Below are 10,763 nucleotides of genomic sequence, written 5' to 3' on the forward strand. Positions count from 1 at the left end.
ATCTCGTTTGCATGGTATAGATCCAGAATTGCTTAAGCGTAAATCTCTATTGCCTAAGCGCTGATTGGCAGTGATAACTTCAATGCCTATAAAGGAGATGCCACTCGGATCACACTGATGATTATCATGAAAGTGCTTTAAAAGGTGGGTTAGGGGCATATGTTTATCAATTAATTTTTGCACATTTTTGATGTTCCTCATATGTTCCATTACCCGCACCTTCATACACCGTTTTGTTTTGCTGATGAACTGTAACCCACATTTGCACTGGAGTACATACACTACATAAGCAGTGGAACAATTTATAAAATGGTTGACTTTAAAACTCCGTTTTGTGGTAAAAGAGACAACATCTTTCTTGTTCATTAGGTTGGTTCATATCTTACATTTACTACATTTGTAGTTGCCCTTCAAATCTAGGTAGGATCTAGGATATCAAATTATTACAACAAACCAGGTGGAAAACTGGATATAGATTGGCCACGCTGGATGTCAATCATTGTACACATGTATACCACATGCAATAGAGATTTACGCTGAAGTAGAAGGGAGCAATTCTGGATCTATACCATGCAAACGAGATTCCCACATGGTTTAAATGATTATATAGAATTGGTTCCCTTCTTAAAAGAATAAATCATCAGGTGAATACATGGGGTTTCGTTATGTGATTTATTCATGTTTTACCATATTTTTAGACAACATGATCTTTTAAAATCTAAAAATAATATATTTTTTCTTAAAATTGTTTACAATTTTTAAAACTTTTAAAACTTCTATAAATATATGTGTATTGTTAAAAGCTGTGAATAACAAAACACAAGTCTGAGGATATATTTGGCAGAATGACAAATCAGTTTATTTCTTTTTGTGCGGTGCACACGCAGAGGAGGGTTTCAAAATAAAAACTCTCCCAAAGACATGGTGCCATACAGGCCTTATTTATACACAAAATACTAAACCCACGCCCCCTCTACAAGGTTGCGTGTCGTCACTACGTAAGAGTAAAAGGTAAACAAACTATGCACACGAACACATTGAGTTAAAGCATTATTATGGGATGCATATTAGAAATGAAATGACTCAGCTAATATTCCTTATACAAGCCGGTAACTTTTACTCTACATACAGAACACATTGCCCCCCCCCTCGGACAGTGCCTATCTGTCTCGTATTTTCATAACATTGGCACTGTGCTCTTCTTCTCAAGGTTTTTTAGTTAGCTGCTTGGTTTATTCTCACTTGAAAGTTGAAAGCAAAAACCTCATTCAAAAACTTCCATCTCATAACCCGTTCACTCAGACAAAACCTAAGATGGATGCTGACTTAAAATGGTTGCATAGATCCCAGTGCTGTTATGTCAGACCCCCCCCTTACGTCATATTCTCACTTTGTCACTCCCTCCTTTTTTATTCTTAAAACATAGCTTTTGAGAATTAAGTTCATGATGATAGTCCAGGGATAACTCAGAGGACAAGGGCGCGTGCCCTTCACTGTCATAGTCTCGTAAGGCGCTGCGGCCAATATGTCTTTTGGAGTTGAATAACTGTGATCGGCATCTTCTTTCTTCAAGGGACTGCTGTTTTCTGGCATCTGCAAAGAGTGGCATCCGATTGCTGCACATCGCTACACTGATCTGAAATAAAAACACAACATTGTCTTTAATCAAACACATACCCCTCCTTTTGAAGCTAAAACATAGTCTAAAGCAATTCTGTTTTGTAAGGCCATAAGCCTGATCTAAACCTGTTCTTGGTTTAATGATGAAAATTAAAAACTGCAAAATTAAGGCCACATCCTTCCTGTAAATTGTTATCTGACTAAACATACATTTTTACACAGGTTTCATTGGTTGGTGAAGACACTTGACTCATGAATTGATTCTTGTTCCTAGTGTGTGATACACCCTTTAAAGAGGTTCCCTTAAAAAATTGGAAAAAATACAGAAATTATACACATATTACTAAAAACCTTATTTTATGCAAGCAACCTTTCTTTGGATATGCAGTTGCTAGATAAAAGAAATGGCATCTATCTCTATCATCATATATTTTCAGAATCATCACAACATTCTATTACTGAGAATTGAGGGGGTTTGGTATCTGTGGAAGCGAATGCGTGATCCTCACCCCTGCACGCATTGCATACATCATTCACTCAGAATATCAGAACAGACAATGTCTGCGATGGTCAACATGGCTGATTTATGATCCTTTCCTTGTGGCTGACACACGCCCCTGGGTGACCCCCTCCTTTCGGTGGAGGTGCAACACACTTCTGGATCAAAGTTTTGCTGCACATGACACATACATAGAGTGAAGAGTACTGCCAAAACACATACAAGAGCTTTCACAAGCCACGCTTCCAGGAAACCAATCCTCCCATCAAGGCTCAATTCTACATACACCTTAAATTTCTAACTTAACACACTCTAAAGAATAAAAATATTGAGTCTCTGAAAAAATGAAATGTTCTGATAAAACTGGGCCTTAGCCTGGTGTCTTATTTTCCTCGTTGGTTAACGGTTAGAGTTTTGACTCGGCAAGACGTTAACTTGCTGCGGCTGTGCTTTAGGTAACTTTGGTCTTTGGTGGTGCTGGAACATTTGGTGGAACTGGAACGAGCTTTACTGTAATTTGGGTCCAGGAAAGAACTCTGCCACTTTGACTTTGCTGTATTGGTGGTTAGTTTAGGCCTTTTCACCTGGGATGAAGAGCATGCTTGCGCAGGAAATATGTGACTATTAACCCCATCTCGAGTAGGTGCACTTTCACCTTTGCCTAGAGAGACTCAAAAAATGTATTAGTTGCATACAACTTATTGTTTTATTACCAATAACATGGTCCTTAATTGTTCCTTTGGACTGCTGATAGTCACAAGTCATCCCATATGTGTCTCATAGGGAGATAATTTATACCTAGAAATAAATTCTTGTATCAATGGGTTTACTCCTGTCTTAGCATTCGCATATAGACAAAGGTATTCCCTATTAATGTTCCTAATTAAAACTAAGTAGCCAATGTGAACCTGACTTTGCTACAATCTAAGTTCCTGAAACTTTGGGGCCTCATCCCTTGCCAAACCACTTGTTTCCATAATTAATTCTATCCTGTCTGCAGGCCATATCCCTAAGACCTTGGAAACTGCCAGAGTTTGTCCCAATCTTCGAAAGTGGGGACAAAAAACACTGTCTCAAACTACAGGCCAATCTCTCCTCTCCCAATACTATCCACTGTCATGGAAAAATATTCACCCCCAATTAAGCTATTATTTCACCCATACAAATTTCCCTAGCCCATCCCTATCTGGTTTTTACTCAAACACTCCACTGTAACTATTCTGCTAAAAAATTTGAAATGCCTTGTATATAATGCATACCTTATTCACTTATGTAACTGCTTTTGCAACTATGTATCCCCTGTATTTAACCCTATGCACAAGACACACCCACAAATGAGAGGTGACTCCCAAATTCACCACTTCCTGGCAAACCCATAGATTACACAGCAACTTTTGACAATAACCACTGCTTACGGACACCTTTGGAAAAAATAAATGGTTAAAAGTTATAACATACATCACATATTCAGTTAATAGACAAATGATTTTGTATAAGACTTCACACTAATGTCTTGCTTTATATAATCTCTTTGCACAGTGCTGAGCACACGGTCAGCTTTATAATTCTAAAGACACTCTGCATATTCATCTGACTAAAGAAAAAAAATATTTTCTATAAGACTTGTTTCCGGGCAAAGAGCCATTTTGTTTCTGGGCGTCTCGCCAATTGACCCTGAAAAGATAAGATAACGGTACACCACGGCTTCTTCCTGAAAAATAATAATTATTGGATTGGAACTTTTGCTTAAAGTTTAAATACATGGAGCTTTATCCAGAGCCCTAAGAACTACATTTTTTATGGCCTCTCAAAAATTAACCAACAGGCTTTTATATAGCTGAGGTTTATATAACTTCTTAACACATAAATAACTCCACACGCTCATGCTATCTCCCTCCACTCAGTTCTTTTTAATGCTTTCTGTTTTGAACTTTCATAGTTTCACTGATTTAATTCACTACAAATGTATGCTATCCTGTTGCAATTCTGTCCTTTCTCAAGCTACACAAACCTATTTCTCTCCATTAATCAACACTCACAAGTCTAACCCTCACTAACTCTTCCTTCATCTCACCTCAGGACTTTTGCTGACTATTTTAAGCAAGAGGTTGAATCCATACACCAGAACATTCCCTCTTTTTCCTCCTATCCTACTCTGCTTCCTAATCTCTTCCTGCTTTCCTTGACTCTTTTTCCACTGTCTCAAAAGAGTGTCCCCATCACTGTTGATCTCCTAGTCTCCCTCTACTCTGCTACATTTCCATTCTCCTTCAAACATGTAATAGTTATACCATGACTCAAAAATAGCAAGCTTGACCCTACCCCTCTTTCTAACTACTGAACTTGTCTTGCATTCTCCTGCTTGCTCCATTTTCTCAACACCCATTCTCTCCTTAACCCTCTACAATCTGACTTCTGCACTGCTCCTTCCACGGAGACAATTCTCATTAAAATAACTGATGACCTATTTGCTGCCCAAGACAGAGGTCATTACACTCTGCTCCTATTACTCCACCTCTCTGAAGCATTTGCCTCTGTGGACCACACTCTTCTCTTTTCTCTGTAGACACTCTCTCTAGGTGACCTACTAACATCTCTTAGGTTTAAATATCACCTCTATGCTGACAACACCCTCAGCTACGTTTCAACCCCTGACCTTACACCTGCCATACAAACCTAAGTTTCTGAATGTCTCTCTGTTATCTCATCCTGGAAGGCCCTCTTTCGCCTTAAACTTAACATGGAAAAAACAGAGTTCCTCATACTTCCTCCCAAACCTGACCCTATTATCTCCTTCCACATTACTCTTGAATCTTCCATCCAGTAGCTCAAGCACGCTGCTTAGGGGTCACGCCCTCAACTCCTCTCTCATATTCTCCTCTTTCATTCAAAACATTTCTATAACTGTTGCTTTTTCCTCCACAATATCACAAAGATACACCTGTTCCTCTGTTGCTCAACTATTAAAAAAACTCTGATTCAGATCCTCATTCTCTCCCATCTTGATAACTGTAATCCCCTGCTATCCCAGCTTCCTGACTTTCACCTGTCTTCCCTACTATCTCTCCCAAACGCTGCTGCCAGAATCACTCTACTCTTAAAACTCTGATTCTGCGTTTCCCCTCCTGAAATTCCTCTCCTGGCTTCTAATCAAATCCTACTGTTTCTGTATGCTCTCCCTACTTACCAATTAGATTGTAAGCTCCTCAGAGCAGTGACTTCTCTTTGCTCAACTTTTACTTTTATGTCTGGATCACTTATTCCATGACCTCTTACCGTTACCCTTTGCTACCTATATGATTACGACATGCACCACTCCTGTGAAGCGCTGAGCCTATTAATGGCGTTATATACATAAAAACATACAATACAATATATACTTCAAACAATGCTTATGAGCTTTTACCCACATTTTTAAACACAAAATATTCAATGTGTTTTTACTGGTTACACACAATACAGAACACAAAATACAAAAAACTTCTCTCATACACAGCCAAACAACATCACAAAAATAATGAACAAATAAAAGAAAAACATTTCTCCCCTATTACCCCACAATTTCACCCTGCAACTATATTAATAAAAGTTCCCTTCTCTTTCTTTATTCTCATAAATAACCTGATTTTAAAACTACTCTGATGCTCCGGAGCTTTTTGAGTTAACTGCCTTATCTTGGCCCATTCTTCGCGCTGGAGAAAAAGGTGGGGACATGCTCTGTGCTGCTTCTCTTTCTTGCAGACATTTGATTTCATTGTGAGCAAAAAATATTCATGTTTTCGTACGTACTTGCAAGTTTTTGGATGGTGATTTGTGCACACAGGTGATACTTAGCATGGTTTATCTTTCACACAGGTAATCATTCAGGAAAAATTCATTAGGGTATCAAATCCATCTAGCCACTCTCCATTAAGGGCGCAACAGTTTTACTTGCCGGCACTGAAACTTGAGTTTATATCAGGAAATGATTTATAACCACTTATTGCATGTGGGGAAATGGAAGGAAAAGCTTATACGTTCATAACTGATTTCTGCAGCATCAGGTCAGCCGGGCCTGCCATGCATAACCTTAGCCACAAAAACCTCATAAAATCCAAAGATTTATACTGCCACAGACACACAGGGATTACTGAAAGTTAGAAGGTTCCACTATGAGCCCTTGCGTTCGCATTCTTACGGATAAGAAAACCGGTGCGGCTACCCATAGCTTCACGCTTCTTTCCATAGTAATTTATTGCAAACAAACTTTTTTCATTGGGGTGGCATGTTTATTCTCATTGGCCTTGCATGTGTTTTCGTTGGCCAACAAAACATATTTATATTGTCTCTTCTTGTTCTCTCTATCCATTCCTTATTATTTATCTGCAGACACACAACCTCTAACGGAATTTTTTTTTAGAACTTTGGTTTCCCATTATTCTCCTGTTACAGTAATCACATTTAATTGACCTGTACAATACACCTGATACAATAATCAGCGCAAGCTGATTACGTACAACTCTTTTGGCATGTTATTGTTCTGATTTTTTCACCATAACTATACCCAAGAAAACACTTGAATTACTTCAGCGGGTCCAACCCAGTCCTGATAAACCTTATACTTTTATAACATGGATACAGATAAGACCTTCTAAACAGATATCCATAAATAAACTCACTTGATATGTTAATGACAAAACAGAGCAAATGTACAATCAGGGACCCTTCCTGCTCAGACAACAAAAATATTTATCACAACCCAGGACAGTCTGAAAAACAATCCCTTAAGCATACAAACACTCACCTTTATCACCAAAACACCAAAACTTTTACCGGAACTCTCACCTTAATCCCAATAAAACTTAACATCTATAACACTTTAAAATGGATACAGGAGCAGACAAATAAACTTATTTGACACTGCTAGGTTAACCCGTCAGCACAGATTGAGACACTCTTCAAAACACATCTCTCTACACATCACTCAAAACAACTTTTTAAACTCAGGCTTTCCTCAAATGGTGCCTTTTACCTTGATTCTTACGTGCGCTCAGATTTGAGTGACCGAGGAGTGTTTTTTTTTCAGGTGCTCAGCTTCCGGTATTTCTGGGTTTCTATTCTGGGCGCCATCTGTTAAAAGCTGTGAATAACAAAACACAAGTCTGAGGATATATTTGGGAGAATGACAAATAAGTTTATTTCTTTTTGTGCGGTGCACACGCAGAGGAGAGTTTCAAAATAAAAACTCTCCCAAAGACATGTGCCATACAGGCCTTTTTTATACACAAAATACTAAACCCACGCCCCCTCTACAAGGTTGCGTGTTGTCACTACGTAAGCGTAAAAGGTAAACAAACACTATGCACACGAACACATTGAGTTAAAGCATTATTATGGGATGCATATTAGAAATGAAATGACTCAGCTAATATTCCTTATACAAGCCGGTAACTTTTACTCTACATACAGAACACATTGCCCCCCCCTCGGACAGTGCCTATCTGTCTCGTATTTTCATAACATTGGCACTGTGCTCTTCTTCTCAAGGTTTTTTAGTTAGCTGCTTGGTTTATTCTCACTTGAAAGTTGAAAGCAAAAACCTCATTCAAAAACGTCCATCTCATAACCCGTTCACTCAGACAAAACCTAAGATGGATGCTGACTTAAAATGGTTGCATAGATCCCAGTGCTGTTATGTCAGACCCCCCCCTTACGTCATATTCTCACTTTGTCAGTATATATATGTTTTGATCTAATATGGTTACGTTTGGAAGTGATGCGATTTATATCTGAGGGCAAAAGGTCAACTCAGAGTTAAACATGGGACCTATCCATCATTATTCCAATTCAGAATGTGTTTTTAATTAGTTTATCACGCTAAATCCATTGGCTGCTGCTCTGCATTTAAACTCCAGGGACAGCGCTATCACGTGACCTCCTGACGAAGCACTACGTGCGAAACGCGTAGAGGTCACGTGGCGGCAGTTCCTGTGGAGTTTTTGCAGCCGGTGGGAGCGGGTTTCCACGTTCCTAGCAGGGTAAGTACTCAGACTGGTCCGGACCCTTTCTGTAGTACATAGCTAGATCCAGCGGTTACCCGGTGCTCCTTATCGACCAAACTGGTGTATTTACCAGTCATTTTTAACGTTATTTGTTTACTTTGCTGTTTTAAATTGTATCAGTGGATACTTTTGCCCACGGTCCTATATTACCATTAAAGTGTCTATACCCCTTAGTGCGCCTGTCTGCCAATTGTTTTTCCTATTAAGGAAATAAATCACAATTTATTTTGCAACTTGTTCTGTTCAATCGAGTACCCAGAAATAGAAATGTGTTGATAAAGTTGGTGTCCATTGTGACACGCCCTTTCCTCTGTTGCCCAACTGCTAAAACTCTGACACAGACTCTCATTCCCTCCCGTCTCGATTACTGTAACCTCCTGCTGTCCGGCTTTCCTGCGTCTCACCTGTCTCCCCTATAATCTATCCTAACTGCTGCTGCCAGAATCACTCGACTCATTCCTAAATCTGTCTCAGCGTCTCCCCTGCTGAAATCCCTCTAGCTTAATATCAAATCCTGTATCACACACAATTCTCCTACTCACTGTTAAAGCTTTATACTCTTCTGCTTCTCCTTACATCTCAGCCCTAATTTGTTGCTATACACCATCCCAACTCTTGCATTCTGCTCAAGGATGTCTTCTCTCTACCCCTTTCGTATCTAAAGTCCTCTCCTGCCTTAAACCTCTCACCGCCTACCCCACACCTCTGGAAGGCCCTTTCCCACAGTATCCGACTAGCACCCTCTCTATCCACCTTTAAGACCCACCTGCTTAAGGAAGCATACGAGTAGCTCCATGGCTGATAATTTACAACTCATACATAAACCTTGGCCCCTTGCAGACACACTTACCAGAATGCCCTCCTACTGTCTCTGTACATTCTTCCTACCAATTAGATTGTAAGCTCTTTGGAGCAGGGACTCCTTTTCCTAAATGTTACTTTTGTGTCTAAAGCACTTCTTCCCATTATGTGTTATTTGTATTATTATTTATATGATTGTCACGTGTATTAGTGCTGTGAAGCGCTATGTACATTAATAGCACTATGTAAATAAAGACAGATACCTACCCTGTGTAAGCACTTGGGTGACAAGGTTTTCTTACTGAGAAACATTTTATACGCTCTGCACATGGGGAAGGTTTCTCCCCTGTGTAAATTCTCTGGTGTCTGAGGAGTGTCCTTCTATTACGGAATTGATTATGATGTAATCCCTTTGTACGAATTGTTTGGTGTGTGTTGAGGTGCCTCTCAGTTCTGAAATGTTTCCCAAATTCTGTACAATTAAAACGTTACTCCCTTGTGTAAATCTGCTGGTGTAATAAGGGGTCCCACTTTGTATAAAATAGTTTACCACAATCTGAACAAGCAAATAATTTCCCCTGTGTGAATCATGTGGTGTGTGAGGTCATTCATCCAAGAAACGTTTTTCCTATACTCTGTCCATGTGAAAGGCCTCTCCCTGCATGAATTTGTTGGTATCTGAAGAGATGACCCTTAACACTGAATTGTTTCCCACACAGAACAAGCAAATGATTTCTCCCGTGTAAATACTTGGGTGTGACAGGAGGTCACACTTTGTACTGAATTGTTTCCAACACCCTGAACTAGGGTTAGACAATAACAAAAATACTTCCCACCATAAGAGTATTAAGTAATTTATTGTGATAATATTAAGCAATATATTAACACCCAATAGAAAGCAAAAAAGCAAAAGTCCTCAAAATGTTCAAGGTCATTTATTGTGAAACATATTTCTTTTACAAATCCATTTCATTCTTAATACAATGTAAAAAAGCAAATACATTTTAATTTTAAGAATAACAAAGGTTTCAATGAAAATGTTACACTTACTACACCCACACTAAAGCCCCTTTCTTCACCATTTTATTTTTATTTATTTATAAAGTGTTTTACCAGGAAAAAATACATTGAGAGTTACCTCTCGTTTTCATGTATTTCCTGGGCACAGAGTTAAGATGACAAATAATACATGGTTACAAATACAGTTACATAAGTGAACAGGGTATACATTATATACAAGACATTGCATGCACAGTTAAAGATAATATATATTATAAGTGTATGTAACAGTTACAGACCAGATTAAAATGTGAGAGCCTTAGTTTTGAAAAAACTTAAACTGGTGGTGGATGAGAGAGTCTCCGGTAGGTTGTTCCAGTTTTGGGGTGCATGGTACACTGGCGACACACTTTATTCGAGCTCGGCTAGTCCCACGAATTCGGGTATACCCGGGTGTATTGAGGTTTGTGACTGTTTTCTGCCCGAGTGCATTGAGGTATTTTCCAGGCAGGGATTGAAGCATTTTATTCCCGCTGGCTGCAATACTGCACAGTATATATATATATATACTGCATTACAATTCATGAATTTATGCCATCTGGTAGACACGCGAAGCATTGCAGCCTATTAAATCCTAATCATTATCATTTAACAGATCAGCCGCCCGTCAGCCAGGCATGAACCCAGGCTGGGAAGGCAAACGCAACGGGGCTTGTCAGAGGTGAGGAGTGGCGCATTCCAGGTATCTGCCAGGTACATACTGGGTATTTGCTCGAATAAAGTGTGTCGGTGCAGTAAGAGAA

At 39.2% G+C, this 10,763-nt stretch overlaps 1 protein-coding gene across 2 annotated transcripts in view; it reads right to left on the bottom strand.

The window, feature by feature from the left end:
* LOC142488043 (uncharacterized) overlaps nt 1-10,763 on the bottom strand; it is a 444,382-nt gene that overhangs the window by 199,912 nt on the left and 233,707 nt on the right. The gene's annotated exons all lie outside the window — the stretch shown is intronic.

The sequence above is a fragment of the Ascaphus truei genome, chromosome 2 (assembly GCF_040206685.1).
Source record: "Ascaphus truei isolate aAscTru1 chromosome 2, aAscTru1.hap1, whole genome shotgun sequence".
Taxonomy (NCBI): domain Eukaryota; kingdom Metazoa; phylum Chordata; class Amphibia; order Anura; family Ascaphidae; genus Ascaphus; species Ascaphus truei.